This window comes from Scyliorhinus torazame, chromosome 3, assembly GCF_047496885.1.
Source record: "Scyliorhinus torazame isolate Kashiwa2021f chromosome 3, sScyTor2.1, whole genome shotgun sequence".
Lineage (NCBI taxonomy): Eukaryota > Metazoa > Chordata > Chondrichthyes > Carcharhiniformes > Scyliorhinidae > Scyliorhinus > Scyliorhinus torazame.
In genome coordinates this window covers 99,061,759-99,072,890 of record NC_092709.1, presented here as the reverse complement: position 1 = coordinate 99,072,890, position 11,132 = coordinate 99,061,759, and the positions used below count along the sequence as shown (strand labels likewise).

General features: G+C 46.1%; 1 protein-coding gene across 10 annotated transcripts in view; it reads left to right on the top strand.

The window, feature by feature from the left end:
- The first annotated feature begins 2,586 nt into the window (after positions 1–2,586).
- arfip1 (ADP-ribosylation factor interacting protein 1 (arfaptin 1)) overlaps positions 2,587–11,132 on the top strand; it is a 278,354-nt gene continuing 269,808 nt past the window's right edge. For 6 of the 10 annotated variants that reach the window (XM_072496045.1, XM_072496044.1, XM_072496039.1 and 3 more), the window contains exon 1: positions 2,590–2,746. The gene's annotated coding sequence lies outside the window, so the exon portion shown is untranslated. Of the gene's footprint in view, positions 2,747–11,132 lie in introns of all 10 variants that reach the window. The other 4 variants (XM_072496046.1, XM_072496042.1, XM_072496038.1 and 1 more) reach the window with 2 other exon arrangements.

Here is an 11,132-nt window from a genome sequence, read left to right as displayed (position 1 = left end):
GTGGAACCCGGATGTTGGTGCCAGTGAGTGTGGGACCCGGATGTTTGTGCCAGTGAATGCGGGACCCGGATGTTGGTGCCGTTGAGTGCAGGACCCGTATGTTGGTGCCAGTGAGTGCGGGACCTGGATGTTGGTGCAAGTGTTTGCGGGAGCAGGATGTTGGTGCCTGTCTTTGCGGGACCCGGATGTTGGTGCCAGTGAGTGTGAGACCCGGATGTTGGTGCCAGTGTGTGTGGGACCTGGATGTTGGTGCCAGTGTTTGTGTGACCCGGATGTTGGCCCCAGTATGTGTGGGACCAAGATGTTGGTGCCAGTGTGTGCGGGACCAAGATGTTGGTGCCAGTGTGTGTGGGACCAGGATGTTGGTGCCAGTGAGTGTGGGACCCAGATGTTGGTGCCAGTGAGTGTGGGACCCAGATGTTGGTGCCAGTATGTGTGGGCCCAAGAGGTTGGTACCAGTGTGTGTGGGCCCAAGAGGTTGGAACCAGTGTGTGTGGGCCCAAGAGGTTGGTACCAGTGTGTGTGGGACCAGGATGTTGGTGCCAGTGTGCGGGGGACCCGGATGTTGGTGCCAGTTTGTGTGGGATCAGGATGTTGGTGCCAGTGAATGCGGGACCCGGATGTTGGTGCCAGTGTGCGTGGGACCCGGATGTTAGTGCCAGTGAATGCGGGACCCGGATGTTGGTGCCAGTGTGCGTGGGACCCGGATGTTAGTGCCAGTTAATGCGGGACCCAGATGTTGGTGTGAAGTGAATGCGGGACCCGGACATTGGTGCCAGTGTTTGCGGGAGCCGGATGTTGGTGCCAGTGTGTGCGGGACCAGGATGTTGGTGCCAGTGAATGCGGGACCCGGATGTTGGTGCCAGTGAATACGGGACCCGGATGTTTGTGCCAGTGTGTGTGGGACCCGGATGTTGGTGCCAGTGAGTGCGGGACCCGGATGCTGGTGCCAGTGAATGCGGGACCCGGATGTTGGTGCCAGTGAATGCGGGACCCGGATGTTGGTGCCAGTGAATGCGGGACCCGGATGTTGGTGCCAATGAATGCGGGACCCGGATGTTGGTGCCAGCGAATGAGGGACTCGGATGTTGGTGCCAGTGAATGCGGGACCCTGATGTTGGTGCCAGTGAATGCGGGACCCTGATGTTGGTGCCAGTGAATGCGGGACCCGGATATTGGTGCCAGTGAATGCGGGACCCGGATGTTGGTGCCAGTGAATGCCGGACCCGGATGTTGGTGTCAATGTGTGTGGGACCCGGATGTTGGTGTCAGTGTTTGTGGGACCCGGATGTTGGTGTCAGTGCGTATGGGACCATGAGGTCGGTGTCAGTGTGTGTGGGTTCAGGATGTTGGTGAGAGTGTGTATGGTACCCAGATGTTGGTGCCAGTGTGTGGGACCAGGATGTTGGTGCCAGTCTGTGCGGGACCAGGATGTTGGTGCCAGTGTTTGTGGGATCCAGATGTTGGTGTCAATGTTTGCTGGACGTGGAAGTTGGTGTCAGTATGTGTAAGATCAACATGTTTGTGCCAGTGTTTGCGGGACATGGATGTTGGTGCCAGTGTTACCAGAACCCAGACGTTGATGCTGGTGTGTGGACCTTGATGTTGGTGCCACGGTGGCCAAGGCTCAGGTGTTACTTCCAGACTGTGAGACTTGGATGTTTCCAGCTTTGTGTGTTAGAAACGTGGGTTGGTGCTTGTGTGTGTAGTAATCGGATGTTGGTGCCAGTGTGTTTCGAACCCATATTTTAGTGCCAGTGTGTGAGGGACCCAAATGTTGATGCCAGTGTGTTGGTCCCGGATGTTGGGGCTCGTGTGACCAGGGCCCATATGTTGGTGCCACTGTGTCTGGGAACCTGATGTTGGTCCATGTATTTGTGCGGGATCACATGTTGGTGTCAGTATGTACTGCAGGTGGACTTTGGTGCCATGTGACCGGGACCCATATGTTGGTGTCAGTGAGTGTGGCACCAGGATGTTGGTGCCAGTGAGTGCGGGACCTGGATGTTGGTGCAAGTGTTTGCGGGAGCAGGATGTTGGTGCCAGTGTTTGCGGGACCCGTATGTTGGTGCCAGTGAGTGCGGGACCTGGATGTTGGTGCGTGTTTGCGGGAGCAGGATGTTGGTGCCAGTGTTTGCGGGACCCGGATGTTGGTGCCAGTGAGTGTGAGACCAGGATGTTGGTGCCAGTGAGTGCAGGACCCGTATTTTGGTGCCAGTGAGTGCGGGACCTGGATATTGGCCCAAGTGTGGCGGGATCCAGATGTTGGTGCCAGTGAGTGCAGGACCCGTATGTTGGTGCCAGTGATTGCGGGACCTGGATATTGGCGCAAGTGTGGCGGGATCCAAATGTTGGTGCCAGTGAGTGCGAGACCCGGATGTTGGTGCCAGTGAGTGTGAGACCCGGATGATGGTGGCAGTGAGTGCGGGACCTGGATGTTGGTGCCAGTGAGTGTGAGACCCGGATGTTGGTGGCAGTGAGTGCAGGACCCGGATGTTGGTGCCAGTGAATGCGAGACCCGGTTGTTGGTTCCAGGGAGTGCGGGACCCGGATGTTGGTGCCAGTGAATGTGGAGACCCGGATGTTGGTTCCAGGGAGTGCGGGACCCGGATGTTGGTGTCAGTGAATGCGGAGACCCGGATGTTGTTGATTCTCTTACTTCCGGGAGCCGGTTCAATGACTGCCGAGGACGAGTTGGTGACATAAACGCCAGAGGAAAAGAGCGGTCGAAGAGCAGGAGGAGGAGGTGAGCGTGGGGCCAAGTTGCCCCAGGGGGTTGGGGGGCCTCCCTGTGACCGGCTGCCAGGCCGCCAATGGGCAGCATTACCCCTGGGCGGGCGGGCCAGAGGTGCTGCTCCCAGCACCTGCCCCCGATCCCCATCCCGTGCACAGGTACAGGGGCTGGGCGGAGCTGTGATGGAGCAGCCGCTGCTCTTCCCGGGCCTACGCCTCCGTGTCCAGGCCGCGCTGAGCAGGAGCGGACTCTCTGCATCGACACTGACTCCGTGGCAGATCCCGGCCACTTGGGAGGAGCTCACTCGATAAAAACGTTCACTCTTTTCCAGTGCCTTTTTTGGCCAGGAGTCAAATTTGCAATGATCAGCACCTATGAAGCGCTTTGGGACCTTTCCCACGTTCAAGGTTTAACATAAATGCAACTTTTTCTTTGCGTGGAGAATATGTGGCATTTGCTTTGAAGATTCTGGCTGTGGTCCACAAGGTAGAGGGGCAGAGCTGTTCGATTCTCAAAAGTCCAAACTCAAGAAAAGCTTCTATTAAAAGAAAAAATCTAATTGCTTTGTTCAAATTAAATGTTCAGGTAGTTGGTTTAAATGCTCAGGGTTAAGTGTTTAACTGAAATGAGGAAGTAAATAAAGAAGAAGAAACTATCTAGCAAGGGAAAGAGTAGCTGCAGTGAGTGTTGGTCCTTTTAATCGAATGAGACTGGGGAATTAATAATGGGGTGAGGAGCGACGACAACAAGTGTTTTGAACTGTTTTCACTGTCGAAGACAGAGAAAGTGTTCTGGGGATGGTAGAAAAGCAGGGGACAAACAGGGCAAAGTTAACACACATGATCAGTCATGAAGACGTAATGACATTAAAGGCTGACAAGTCCCCTGAACCTGATTGCCTGTATCCTAATATCTTAACAGAAGTGCATGCATCGATTGTGGGTGCATCGGTTGTAATTTTCCAAAATTTCCTGGGTTCTGCAAATGTCCCAATAGATTGGAAAACAGCAAATGTAGCAACCCTATTCAAGAAGGGAGGGAGACTGAAAGCAAGAAACTCTAGACAAGTGAATTTAACACCTGCCATTGGGAAAATGCTGCAATACATTATCAAGGAGGTGGTAGGTGGACATTTAGAAAATCATAATGCAATCCGGCAGAGTCAACATGATTTTGTGAAGGGGAAATCGGCTTTGACAAATTTATTCAAGTTCATTGAGGATTTAGCAAGCAGAGTGGATAAAGGGGACTCATTGGGATTTCCAAAAGGCATTCGAGAAGGTGCTACAGAAAGGATTAGTGCACAAGAGCCCCTGGTGTTGGGGGGTAATATATGAGTACAGAAAGAAGATTGGTCAACCAACGGAAAACAGAAAGTTGGGAGAGAGGGATCATTTTCAGGTTGGCAAATTGTAACCAGTAGAGTGCTGGGCCTCAACTATTTACAATCTGTATTAATGACTTGGATGAAGGGGCTGACTATTGCCGCCATTATTATTATTAATAATAATAAATTTGCTGAAAGTACAAAGATAGGTAGGAAAGCAAAGGATATCGAAGGATTGGGTGGCACAAGAATTAGGCAGCATAGTGGTTAGCACTGTTGCTTCACAGCGCTCGGGTCCAAGGTTCGATTCCCCAGCTTAGGTCACTGTGGAGGCAGCACGTTCTCTCTGTGTCTGCATGGGTTTCCTCCAGGCGCTCTGGTTTCCTCCCACGAGTCCCGAAAGACGTGCTTGTTAGGTGAATTGGACATTCTGAATTCTCCCTCCGTGTACTCGAGCATGTGCCGGAATGTGGCAACTAGGGGATTTTCACAGTAACTTCACTGCAGTGTTAATGTAAGCCTACTTATGACAATAATAAAGATTATTATATAGATGAGTTAAGTGAGTGTAGATGGAGTATAATGTGGGGGAATGTGAGGTTGTCCACTTTGGTAGGAAAAACAGAAAAGTAGATTATTATTTAAACAGTGGGACTGCAGAACTCTGTGTCACAGGGAGAAATGAATGTCCTCGTACATGAATCTTAAAAAAAAGCACGCAGATAGGCAATTGGAATGTTTGTTTTTACTGCAAGGGAAATGGAATATAGAAGTAGAGAAGACTTGCTACACTTGTAAAGGTGATCAGTGAGACTGCACCTGGAGCACGGTGGTCAGCCTACTTCAGGGGGGATATACTTGTATTGGATAAAGTTTAGAGAAGCTTCACTAAGCTGATTCATGAGATGAAAGGGTTGTCTTACGACAAAAATTTGAGCAGGTTGAACCTGTGCTCATTGGACTTTAGAAGAATGAAATGTGAACTTATTGAGGCATATATTCTGAGGGGGGCATGACAGGGTAGGATGCTGCTTCACATGGGCAAATTTGGAATGAATGGCATAGTTTAAGAATAAGGGGTCTCCTATTAAAGATAATGATGAGGAATTTCTTCTCTAAGGTCCTCCATTGAGAGCAGTGGAGGCTGGGTCATCAAATATATTCACGGCTGAATTGGACAAATTTTTGATTGACAAGGGAGTTGATGGATACGGGAACAGGCAGGAAAGTGGAGTTCAGGCCACAATCAGATCGGCCATGATTTTATTGCATGCTGGAGCAGGCTCAATGGGCCTACTCTTTATATTTCTTATGAGCTTGGAAGATTTTTTTTTTCGGTTGAAGTATTGTCATTACCCAGTAATCAGAACACAAGGCAATGCCGAAAAATAGCACTTGTTCTCAGACAACAAATGTAGTACCCCATGAATATTTTTTATCAATGTTCCATGGCATGTCAGACAGTCCATTGAAAACACTACTTTTATACTGCAGCTTTTAACTCTTTTGAGTATTTCTTTTGCTTCCAATGAATTTCATGATGTGATTATTATTATTATTATTTTCTGCCATTTTCTGATTTTTGCAAATTCTGACAATTTAAAATGGTCGACAGCAGCCATGGGATATCCCGAAAGATGCAGCTTATGGTCAACGCTCCGTTTAGTTAGCGATCACTATTTATTACAGCTGTTGGGTCCTGGCCTAATGGTAGAGGTGTGAAGCCCCTAAGAGAGGATGATTCATCCCAACATGGAATAGAACTATGGTGTACTGTCAGATCAGTTTTAGCAGATGTTAAGTGGGCCTGTTTGAGCTACTGGACACGCTATAAACTCACCCTTTAGCTGACTTAAATATATTGAAAAGCTAGATATTCCTGTCATTACTTTTCTAGTGTAATTTCTGGGAGAGATGCACTTTATACATGTGGATCAGTGTTGTGTCCTCGATTTTCAGTCAAATTTCAGGCAGGCAGTAGAGCAAACAATTGAATAGATACTGTTGTGGCTGATTTAACCAATTGCTACAGTATACTCGAATGCTTAAGAATCAGCAGTCTTGAGATTTTGGCTGATCTGTTACATTTGTGAATGCTGACATATGCTTGGCATTGTACTTCCAATGCAAGTGTGTTCATATACTTCGCCTCAAATGTGTTTTTGCTTTCTCCTGTGCTATTTGGCAGTGGCTTTGCCAGTTTCAGGCCCTGCTGTCAAAGGATTTGAGATTTTTTTAAAAATTAGCATCGTCCTTGCTGACAGGTAGGTTTGTTTTTTAATAATAACATGACCGTAGCCACATTCTGGCATCCGTATCAAGGATTTATACACTATCAGCAATGAGATACAAAGTGAGGTCCACAACGAGATACAAATCTCAATTTAACATCCCTGTAATTTTTCTAATTTTAATCATTTTATGGTGATGTATTTCTGTAATCAAAGGCTATAGTAAGGTATAATGGCATACATTTATCTTGTATTGATGTAGGACAGAACCACCACAGCTGTGACAATAACTGTGATGCTACAACCTGGTAGCTATCTTTGTGCCTTTTTCATCTATGTGACATTCCCTATGGTGTACCTTAGTACAACTTATAGTGTACTTAACACATCTGTATTGTGGTTTCAAACGCAAATTCAAAACTATGTGGTGTGAAGGAGGAAACCCAATGTTTATTAGTCACTTGTCGATGCAACACTGTCCATTTGGATTTTCCCTGACCCAGCCTTCTGCCACTTGAACTTGGAACTTGAGATTGTTTCATATGGTCTCTTCCCCACTGTCAGTTTGTGACCACTATATGTCTTGTCTAATCTTTTATCATGCCTTTCGAACATGAACGTTCTTTATGTCCAATCATTAGTTGTTGCTCTGGACCTGAGCTCATTACTACTTATATTTTCAAGCCCGCTCTATTGCTTTCCGCTATCATTTTCTCCTTTCTCAACCGGCTTGCCACCTTTATCTCTGTTCTTGACTATTTCTGTCCTCTCCCTGCCTCCTTCTAAAAATCAACTCTTGCTGATCCTTCTGTCTTGCCATTGTTTCAGATTTGAATTACTCCTCGCTGAAGCCCTGGGCTACCATTTCCAACAACATTCTGTGACTCTCTCAGTAATTTCTGAACAGACTCATTATTTTCTGCTGGATGACCTTGCATACTGGTTTCAGCAGCAGAACAAGGGATCGTTGTGATTTGTTTTTTTTCAAAATTGTAAATGATGCACATTTTTTTTCAAATGTGTTGATTAAACATCTTTGCAAAACCAGGTTCTTGTTCCTCATCTGGTTATATGAGGAAGACATTGGATTGAAAGGAATTTGCATGTGTATTTGGTATCCGCCTCTGGCTGATTTACACAACAAAAATTTATGGAACAAAAACAGATATGCTTGAAATGAAATGAAAATCGCTTATTGTCACAAGTAGGCTTCAAATGAAGTTACTGTGAAAAGCCCCTAGTCGCCACATTCCGGCGCCTGTTCGGGGAGGCTGTTACGGGAATCGAACCGTGCTGCTGGCCTGCCTTGGTTTGCTTTCAAAGCCAGCGATTTAGCCCTGTGCTAAACAGCCCACGTATTGGATCACGTATTGGATCAGATTGGATCACTAAACACGTATTGGATCAGATAGCAAACATCTTGAGATAACAGAAGAGTTAACGTCCAGGTGAAATCCTTTATCAGAACTCGAAGATTTGAACAGATAAACATAATTGAAAGAATAAAGAACAATGAGTGAACGGGAATGTCATATATGCTCGAGAGAGAGAAAATAGAAAGTGAATAAAGGGGTTTAATTAAATAATTGAAATGATATTACGGTAAGATCAGAAGTTTAATGACAGAAATTGCTGTCCAAAAGGGGAAGTGGGCAAAGGCTCTAGGACCCTGGAAGGAAAAATACAAGTAGGAGTTTGATAAAATTGATCAGGTACCAGGACTGGATGAGATTTATCCAAGGGTATTGAGCAAAATGAGATTGGAAATTGCAGAGTGATAATCTTCCAGTCTTCCTTAGACACAGGGGTGATGCCAGAGGACTGGAAAATTGCAAATATTACACCCTTGTTCAAAAAGGATATAGCTGACAACTACAGACCAGTCAGTTTGAGTTTGGTGGTAGGGAAACCTCTCAAAACTATCATTCGGGACAAAATTAAAAGTCATTTAGACAAGTGCAGCAAATTAAAGAAAGCCAGCATGGATTTGTTAAGGGAAAATGATGTTTAACTAACTTGCTGGAGTTTTTTTGAGGAGATAACTGCGCAGGTTTGGTGTTTATAGATTTTCAGAAGGCATTTGATCCAATGCCACAAAACAGACTTGTGAGCAAAATTCTGGCTCATGGAATAAAAGGGAAAGCAGGCACTTGAATAGGAAATTGACTGAATGCTATGAAACAGAGTGTGAGATAAATGGTTGTTTTTCAGATTGGAGGAAGGTTTGTGGTGAAGCTCCCAAGGAATCAGTGTTGGGACCCTTGCTCTTCCTGATAGTAATTACCTAGACTGTGGTGTTCAGGACATGATTTTAAAATGTGTAGATGATATAAAGATTGGAAATGTCAACTACGATGAGGAGAGTCTTGAACTTCAAAAGGACATGGACATGTTGGTGGATTGGGCAGACAAGTGACAGATGGAAGTTCAATGCAGAGAAGTGTGAGGTGATTAATTTTGGCAGGAAGAATATGGAGGGACAGTATAAACTAAATGGAGAAACTAAAGGAGGTGCACGAACCGAGGGACCATGGTGTATATGTACATAAGTCAATGAAGATGGCAGGGCATGTTGAGATAGCAGTCAATATAGTCTATGGTATCTTAGGCTTTATTAATAGTGACATTGAATACAAGAGTAAGGAAGTAATGTTGAACTTTTATAAAACACTAGTTAGGACTCATCTGGAGCATTGTGTCCAGCTTTGGGCGTCATGCTTGAGGATGGATTGGAGAGCGTATAGAGGAGATTCATAAGAATGATTCCTGTGAAAAGAACTAGCTGTGAGGATAGTTTAAAAAGGTTGGGTCTATTTTTCTTGGAGAAAAGAAGGCTGAGAGGAGACTTGATGGAGGTATTCGCGATTCTGAGGGGTATTGTCAGGGTAAAATAGTGAGAAACTGTCCCCTCTCGAGAGCATCAAGAACAAGGTTGAATGCTCTTTCAGAGAGTCAGTGCAGACTCGGTGGGTCAAATGGTCTCCTTTTGCACTGTAAGGATTCTGTGATACAGCCTTGTGAGCCTATACCACCATTGAAGATGATCGTGGCTGATCTTATCCCTCAACTCCACTTTCCTCTCCAATCGGAAGAGACTAAGAATCTGCCTATCTCGGCCTTCAATATGTCAACAATGTAACATTCACAACTGTTTGGGTTAGATTATTCCAAATATTCATAACCTTTGAGTGAAGAGATTTCTCCTCATTTCAGCCCTAAATTATCGACCCCTTATCATGAGACTGTGCGCCCCCCCCACCCCCCATGTTCCATATTCCCCAGCCAGGGAAACAACTTCTTGGCGTTGACTCTGTCAAATCCCTTCAGAATCTTGTATTCTTGAATGAGATCACCTCTGTCTTCTGAACTCCGTAGAGTAGAGACTCAATTTACTCAGTCTCTCGTTATAGAGCAACCCACTCATCCCAGGAACCAATCTTGTGAACAAACCTTCACTGTACTGCCTCAAATCCAAGTATATCCATCCTTAAATATTGGGACCCAAAACTGCACCCACTACCCAAGGTGGAGTCTCACAAAGCACTAGACAATTATCGCAAGACTTTCTTATTCTTATCATAGAACGATACAGCGCAGTACAGGCCCTTCGGCCCACAATGTTGCACCGACATGGGAAGTCAAAAAAACAAAAGCCATCTAACCTACACTATGCCATTATCATCCATATGCTTATCCAATAAACTTTTAAATGCCCTCAATGTTGGCGAGTTCACTACTGTTGCAGGTAGGGCATTCCATGGCCTCACCACTCTTTGCGTAAAGAACCTACCTCTGACCTCTGTCCTATATCTATTACCCCTCAGTTTAAGGCTATGTCCCCTCGTGCTAGCCATTTCCATCCGCGGGAGAAGGCTCTCACTGTCCACCCTATCTAACCCCCTGATCATTTTGTATGCCTCTATTAAGTCTCCTCTTAACCTTCTTCTCTCCAACGAAAACAACCTCAAGTCCATCAGCCTTTCCTCATAAGATTTTCCCTCCATACCAGGCAACATCCTGGTAAATCTCCTCTGCACCCGCTCCAAAGCTTCCACGTCCTTCCTATAATGCGGTGACCAGAACTGTACGCAATACTCCAAATGCGGCCGTACCAGAGTTTTGTACAGCTGCAACGTGACCTCATGACTCCGGAACTCAATCCCTCTACCAATAAAGGCCAACATTCCATAGGCCTTCTTCACAACCCTATCAACCTGGGTGGCAACTTTCAGGGATCTATGTATATGGACACCTAGATCCCTCTGCTCATCCACACTTCCAAGAACTTTACCATTAGCCAAGTATTCCGCATTCCTGTTATTCCTTCCAAAGTGAATCACCTCATACTTCTCGACATTAAACTCCATTTGCCACCTCTCAGCCCAGCTCTGCAGCTTATCTATGTCCCTCTGTAACCTGCTACATCCTTCCGCACTGTCGACAACACCACCGGACTTTAGTGTCGTCTGCAAATTTACTCACCCACCCTTCTGCGCCCCCCTCTAGGTCATTGATAAAAATGACAAACAGCAACGGCCCCAGAACAGATCCTTGTGGTACGCCACTTGTAACTGAACTCCATTCTGAACATTTCCCATCAACCACCACCCTCTGTCTTCTTTCAGCTAGCCAATTTCTGATCCACATCTCTAAATCACCCTCAATCCCCAGCCTCTGTATTTTCTGCAATAGCCTACCGTGGGGAACCTTATCAAACGCTTTACTGAAATCCATATACACCACATCAACTGCTCTACCCTCGTCTACCTGTTCAGTCACCTTCTCAAAGAACTCGATAAGGTTTGTGAGGCATGACCTACCCTTCACAAAGCCATGCTGA